This window comes from Condylura cristata, unplaced genomic scaffold (assembly GCF_000260355.1).
Source record: "Condylura cristata isolate star-nosed mole 26May11 unplaced genomic scaffold, ConCri1.0 scaffold00006, whole genome shotgun sequence".
NCBI classification, from domain to species: domain Eukaryota; kingdom Metazoa; phylum Chordata; class Mammalia; order Eulipotyphla; family Talpidae; genus Condylura; species Condylura cristata.
In genome coordinates, this window is record NW_004567107.1 from 63,960,241 (window position 1) to 63,968,527 (window position 8,287).

Consider the following 8,287-nt stretch of genomic DNA (forward strand, 5'->3'; position numbering starts at 1 on the left):
TGGCACAGCAGGTTAAAGCACTGCACTAAGAAGCTTAAGCCACTTCCATATGAGTTCGATTCCCGCCTGCCCCAGGAGAGCCACTGGCGAAGCAGACCTCTCCTGACCCGCCCGCTGCTCTCCTCAGCAGTGTACTTTGTCAATCTGCCTGTTCTGCTCCCCACTCTGTCTCTGGTGAATCCTCTCACCCTCCGCATCTCTGGCCTGTACCCTAGTTCTGTATGAATCAATAAATCTTAAAAAAAAAAAAGAGACAGAAGCCACCCTGCTGATTTTGTCTGGAAACCTGCAGTGATTTGAGTAGATTTTCTGTCACGTGCAACCAAGTGAGTTTTGATAATCCACCGGACATTTCAAAACCATTTGTTGGCTCTCAAGAGACACTTTGGCAGGTGCTATTCCTACCCAGTGTTTCCTTAATTTTACTAATGTTCTACTTATTCTAGAAAATATTTTTTGTGCTTTCTAGCAAAAGGGCAAAACTTTTGTGTTTCATTCATTTTACTGTGTAGAATAAAGATATCAATTGGGGTTTATTTTTTAAAAAGATTTATTTTTATTTATTTTTTTTTTTTTAAAGATTTATTTATTTGTGCATACAGAACTGGGGTGCAGGTCAGAGGCTCAGGGGCGGCGAGAGGCTTCACCAGAGACAGAGTGGGGAACAGAACAGGCAGATCGATGAAGTACACTGCTGAGGGGAGCAGCGAGCAGCGGGCGGGTCAGGAGAGGTCTGCCACGCCATGTGGTCACCTCCCGGGCAGGCGGGAATCGAACTCATGCTTTAGATTCTCAGTGCTGCGCTTTAAACCCGCTGCGCCACCAGGGAGGGCCGCTTTATTTTTATTTATGCATACAAAAACTAAGGTGTAGGACTGAGGTGCAGGGGCAGGGTGGGGGGTGGTTGAGAGGATTCACTGGAGACAGCGTGGGGAGCTGAACTGGCAGATCTACTGAAATACACTGCTGAGGGGAGCAGTGGGTGAGACGGGAGAGGTCTGCTGCACCATGTGAGTCAGCTCCCTGACTGGGGATTAAACTCATGCTACAGTGACTACTGAAAGCTTCATAGTGTTGAGATTTAACCCCTTGCAACATCCGGGACGCCCAAAACTTATATTAGTTTTTATTGAACACTGTGTATGCTTTTACAATGTTGTATGTAATTTAGGGGTGCAGGTTCACACCTCTTCAGATGGATGTTATCACACCATACCCACCACCAAAGACTCATAAAAGACTACCAAGTTAACATTAGTTAGATTAGTAAAAGAAAGATGAAAAATTATAACATAGAGAAATTATAGGACTACAAATTTTAAAGAAAAACAGGGCAGACCAAGGATATTTAAGGAGAGAAAGAGTAAGATTTCACAAGAAAAGGATGATCTCATTCTTTTACTCTGAGACTAAAAACATGAGTTTCTCAGATATGGAGTATTTGCTTACTGATAAATTTGTACCTGAATGATACCCCCCAAAATACATTTTTCAAGGTCCTAAAAAGGGGAGTGCTTCTTACATTAAGAAAAATGGCAAAGGACAAAGAATTTTCTTCAAACTCTAAAGCCTTCACTGCTCTTAATTTAAAATAATCTGCAATGTTAACTAATGGTAATAGACTTTTAGTGCCTCCCATATGAAAGTTAAAAAAGACCTACTCTGGGCACATTGAAAAAAGCCTCTCTAGGGCCCTCCCTGGGGGCACAATGGGTTAAAGCACAATACTACAAAGCTATCTGGAGCCACTGCAGCATGAGTTCAATCCCTGGCCAAGGAGGTGACCCACATGACACGGCAGACCTCCCCTGACCCACCTGCTGCTCCCTTCAGCAGTGTATTTCAGTTGATCTGCCTGTTCTGTTCCTCTGTCTCTGGTGAATGTTCTCACCCCCCACATATCTGTCCTGTACCCCAATTCTGTATGCATAAATAAATAAATCTTAAAAAAAAACCACCTTTTTGGTGAGACCTTGACAAATATCTTTTTTTTCCCTTATAAATCACAATATTGCACAATATAGCTCATTATGGATGGGATTAGAATCACTGTTATTATCATAAGACTAAAGGGTACCCAGTGACCACAAACTGTTAAAACATGCAAGCTCTAAAAGATTCTGGCCATATATATAAACAGGCAAAGGTAGCAGGCTTTAGTGTGACAGACTTTTAACATATCTGGTGGTGGGGTCAGGGAGAGACAGAAGAATTTCAAATAACAACATACTTGAAAGTTACCCACCCACTTGTGGATAGATGCCCAGTTAAATACGCTCAGCCTGAAGTGTGCCAAAGACCCAAGCTTGCCACAAACCTAACACTTCTGGCAAGGAACCAAAAAAAGGGGTTAGGTAAGTTACAGAGAAGTGGAGAGAAAGAGAGAAAATGCAAAATACACCACATAATTCGGCATGAGGCCAAGATAATAGCTGCCATTGTCTCTGCTAAGGAACAACAGCAGCCTCCCCATATGTCTCTCTCATCCACATTTCTTTTCCAAGTGCCTCCCCAAGTATTTCTACATGTCTTTCCTCTGTGTGTCTCCTGCTGGAAGCAATCTCTTTTCATCAATACCAGGGTGCAAGTCAGAACTGAAAAAGTAAGAGCAAATGGGCCCACGTGTCTTCAGTGTTATATAAATGTACCTGGTCACTCAGTTCCACCCCTAGTTCCCAGTAGCTCCTCAACTCAGATTCATGGCACACTGGGACTTGCAATTCAAGGCAGTTGTGTGTAAGTAAATATGGGGGAAATGGTGCTTCCCTTCCATGTAGGGGTATCTGCAACACTCCCAGGTTCCCAGGTCAAGTTTTAATATTATTGAATATGCTAATGTTGGCATTTCCTATTATTAATGGCAATTCATTTGAAATAATCAGTAAGAACCCATAAAAAAGAGTTTTCTGGCCTCAGCCAAAGATCAGGCTGAAGCTACTAATTTTTAATATGTGAGCCAGATGGGAGAGGGTAGGGATCAGAGAAAGGCAAATGATGACATAAATTCAGGAGGTTGTAAGAGGGATATGAGAAACCCTAGTGCTTCTGGGAAGGAATGTTAAGCATTAGCTTGCTCATATTCAAAGTGCCTTTCACAGTTTCAATGTGTTTGTTTTCCTTCCTTCTTCCCTACCTTTCTACCTCCCTCCCTTCCTTCTTTTCTTCTGTTCTTCCTTTTGCCTTCTCCTCTGTAAGAGATTTAAACATTCTGAAGATTTAATTTCTCTAATTACTTGAAAGACCATCTGTGCCCTATTTTGACACATGAGCCCCTGCTCTGGCAAAGGAACCATGTGCTACCTAGCCAATCCTCTTTTTCTCCAGCCTTCCACAATCCCAACCCTTACCATCTGGCTATGGGATCACTTTTGTTAGAGTATTGATGTTCAGAAATCCTCCCCACCCATCTGTGCCGGTGCCTCCCTAGGGACGGGTAAACACCAAGGACCACTTGACTTCAGCTCATTCTTGGCCACCAACCAATATCCAAGAACTGCATCTGGGTGAAAACTCTGGGTTTCTGGGTGAAGCTCCCCTCCCCCACCGCATGGAGACTTCTACAGCTCTATCTCTCTTTTGCAGACCTAACTTAAATTTAAGGCTGAGTTATCAGGGTGAACATGGGAATATTTTCACTTAAATATAGGTTTATGATATTTTAGCAGAGTTCTAGTAAACATATTATATTGAGCAGACTACAATTTTTTCCCTATAAAGAAAAGTCATGAGCAAAAAATGTTTTTTTCAGATTCCTATTTACCATCTAGAATGAGATTGTGGGATATGTGGGAAGAGAAGACAGTGATTAAATTATGCTTTTTTTTTTTTTTTACTACTGGACAACAATTTGCCCTTGAACTGCCTCTAACCTCCTAAAAATATGGGTAAGAAAGAAAATAGACCTAAAGATGAGGAAAAAAGTAGAAGAGGAAGAAAAGTGCTTCAAAGATGGCCTGCATTTCTTACAAACTTTTTTCTTTGAATATTATTGCTCAGTCTACCCAGCCATAAGAAAGATCTGCAGCCCACCTCCCCACCACCAGCCACATCCCTACCACCACTCCCTTTACTTGAATAAGTCATACCTCTTGATTCAGGACTCATTGTTGGTCTGGGCACTAAGTCTGGTAAGCTGGGCCTTGCTCCTCCCTCTGTCTGTCTGTGTCTTGAAAGAACTTCATTGTGTTCCTGAGTGTGATGCCCTCCTGAGAGTCAGTGTGAACTGAGTTTTTCAAGAGTTGGAAACAGGGTTTCCTTGGTTAAGTCTCAGCACTATCACCACCATGGCCTGAGTTCAATCCCTAGCCAGGGACTTAACCCACATGTGGTGCAGTGGACCTCTCCTGTCTTGCCTACTGCTCCCCTTAGTACTGTATTTCTGTCTGTCAGTCCACCTGGTCTGTTTCTGGTGACTCCTCTAATCGTCCCCCCCCCCCAGTGCCCTGTACCTCTGGCCTACACCTCAGTTCTTCTAAGCAAAAATGAATAAATAAGTAAGCCTCTGGGGTAAGGGGAAAGGCTAAATGAAAGTAGAGAGAGGTGCAGCAAAGCCCCACTTACTAGACAATAGTGTACAGACCAACACTGAGTTCTGAATCAAAAGTTATATATATATATATATTATATATATGTATATTATATTATATATATTATATATGTATATAACTATATATGTGTATATTATATTTTATATATGTATATAACTAGAATAAGTCAAACATCTTAATTCATATATATATATGTAAATATATATATATATATGAATATATATATCCACACTTGGAGCCAGTCACTCTTGTTAAGAGGTGGTGGTCTTAGTTTCCATGATAAGTGAGTCAGATTTGCTCACATATATATGAATATATATATATATGAATATATATATCCACACTTTTCTTTTCCTGGTAAATCTTCTGGGCTGAGTAATAATCACAAGAGTTCTGGTGGTCACCTAACCAAAAGTCTGTTTCTGGAAGCCTGGATTTACAGGCAAGGACCATATGTGTGAATGATTCTATAAAGCACTGTGTGTTAAGATTAGGGAACAATTTTTTTGTAATAGTTTATTTTTACATATTTTTGTGCATTTTTCCATCTCAGTTGCAATCCCCTTGGGCTTCCCATCACCAAATCACCCATGTGCCATCACCATAGTCCAGTGCATTTCCCTCCCGCCACTGTTTTTGATCCCATTCCTCACTCCGTCCCCAAAAAATGTCTCTGGTATATAGCTGGGAGCAATTTTTTTTTTAAAGATTTATTTATTTATGTTTACAGAACTGGGGTACAGGCCAGGGTGAGAGGATTCACCAGAGACAGAGTGGGAGCAGATTAGGCAAAATGACAAAGTACATTGCTGAGGGGAGCAGCAGGCAGATCAGAAGAGGTCTACCATGCCTTGTGGGTCAGCTTCCTGACCAGGGATGGACTGGTGCTGCAGTGGTTTTGGAGAGCTTCATAATGTGGTGCTTTAACCCATTGTGCCACCAGGGAGAGCCCATTAGGGAACAATTTTAACAAGTAATTTAGATGACACAGAATTCAACTCTTTGTTTACAACAGAATTCGGTTCTTTGTCTTGACAGTAGAAACAGAAATCAGAGTTAACGAGTCCTTCAGAGATGAGCAAATCTGACTCACTTATCATGGAAACTAAGACCACCACCTCTTAACAAGAGTGACTAGCTCCAGATGGCAACCCTCTGGCCTCAGTGCAAACAAGGGCAAGAGAGCTCCAGATGTAGGTCATGGGGTGTGGTGGTTTGGAGCTCTTGTTTTGGAGACAGATAGCCTTGTCATTTGAATGTCAGTGATGCTGTGCAGTAACTTCCTCTTTGGAAACTATAAATCGAGGTTATTAATATTGTATACCTATGGAACTATTATGGGGAATAAATGCACAGATATATAAAGCACTATGCTTAGAACATAATAAGCATTTGAAAATGGCTAATGTGTGGTTTATTACTATACTCTTTCCTTCCCCTTTTCTAGCCCATGACAGAAGAGATGAGGAAATAGAAGGTCCCTCACTTCCAAGAGAGCCCTGGCTGCTCTGCAAATTTATGTTTGCTGAAATACCTGAGCAAATTGGGGAACCCAGCTCAAGAAATTGCTTCTTTCAACTGATGGGGAATAACAGAGGTTTTATTGAAATTTAATCTTTTCTTTTTTATCCCGGTTACTTTTAAAAGAGGAGTCACAGAGCAACTTTTTCCCATACTGTAGGTTTGAAGAGTCCTTCAGCCATGAAATCATCCTTCAAGTTCATAAGTGTATTCATGTAGGAGAAGAGCCTATGTGTGCCCTTTGCTAAAGTAGCTCCCACCAGTCATCCACCTAACACAGAAACACATAACACACCCACCAGAAAATGCCCTCAGTGTTCCACTGAGCATAGAGGTCTCTTGGCTATAGACCCAAGTATTTCAGGAGAGAATTGGAGGCGTGCAGGTGAGAATTCACCAGAGACAGAGTGGAGAACAGAAATGGCAGATTTATTGAACTATGCTACTGAAAGAAGCAATGGATTAGACAGGAGAGCTCTGCTGTGCAAAATTTAATCTTCTGTCTAGTGGAACAGCATGGTGTAACACAAAGAACTTGAGTTTTGAAAGCAAGGTTTTGACTTGAGTTCAAATGCTGCTTAAGCAGCCTAGTTGTTTCATGATGTCAGGCAAATTCTCTTTGAACCTTTCTAAGAGATGTTGATACCTGTCACATAGGATTATTGTAAGTGGTGAATGAGAGGATGTATGGGTCAGTCAAACACATGCTAAATATGAAATTTATTCCACACTTAATTTCCCTTTTTGTGGTAGCATGTTTTGATTTGTTTGGGGAACTACCCTTCCCCCACTGTACCACTGAAGTTGAATTTGGCAGTCAAGATGCTCCACTGCCTTGGTGACAAGGTAAATGACTCAGCTTCTGCCAGTTGGACCCTTGCTTCCTATAATTTGAGTCATTTGTACAGTGAAATGGGGACAGAAAGTAGTTGAAGCACATTTTCATCTTGCATGATTTCAGATAAGTCTTTGACTTTGCTCATATTTGTTCCTGTACCCTTCCTTCCTTCCTTCCTCTCTCTCTCTCTTTCTTTCTTATCTCCTATTGCCTTTAAATTTTTTCTCTATATTACTGTTGGTTTTTTATTGTTGTTATTTAGTAACATTGCTTGGTATGGTTTTATTTGTCTTTATCTTGATTGGGATTTATTGAACTTTCTATATAGCGTGTGCTGAAAAAAGAATTCTACACTTTGTTTGAAATGTTACCTCTGTTCTGAAAATATCGTACAACTGCTTCAGAGGCTGGAGTTGGCAAAAACACTTTCTGTTTGCCATGAAGAAGCACTATAGCAAGAAGCACCTCCCTGGCAGGGGATGAGGAGAAATTACCTCTAATCCCTCTGGGTTCTTCTTAGGTCAGTCCATTAATCAAATTAATATCAGACATGTTAGGAGAAGAAAAAATAAATTATATTTTAAAAAAGATTTATTTATTTTTGCGTACAGAACTGGGTTATAGGCCAGAGATGCAGGAGTGGTGAGAGGGTTCACCAGGGACAAAGTAGGCAGGAGAACAGGCAGATTGACAAAGTACACTGCTGAAGGGAGCAGTGGGCAAGAGAGAAGAGGTCTGGCATGCCATATAGGTCACCTTCCTGACCCACTAATGCTCGCTAAAGCAGCAGTGGCTAGCTTCTTAGTGCTGCGCTTTTAACCTGTTGCGCCACCAGGGCCCAAACAAATTAAATTTTGTAGGAAAGTTGAACCCACAGAGTCCTGAGGGGTCCAAGGAAAGAGAGATAAATTTGGGATATATACTGAGTTAAAGAAAAGTAATGGTGACTGAAGCTTCAGGAGAGAGGATAGGGACTCACATGATGAGGAGGGAGTGACTCACAAGACAAGAGCGGAGTTTGTAAATCCTACTCTATTTCCTGTAAGTGGAAGTTAGATCTAAAGACTCGACCAAATTATTTATTTTGCCAGTTCAAGTGTTTAGTAGAGACATAATACTGGTTTGTTTCACCATTAATGAGCATTAGATGGATCACTGGCCTAAGGAAGTGACAGCTTGATCCCTCCACTGGAAGTTTTTATTTTTCTTTACCTTGTAATCAAGAAAACATGTGAGTGGTGTTATTTTGTATATGTAAATATCTAGTTCCATACCACTCAGTCATTAATAGTTAGCACTAATTGGTAACTTTTGCCTGAATTAATACCATCAATGCTAGGAAATAATGATTTTTTAAACTACTTTAATTTTGTATATCTTT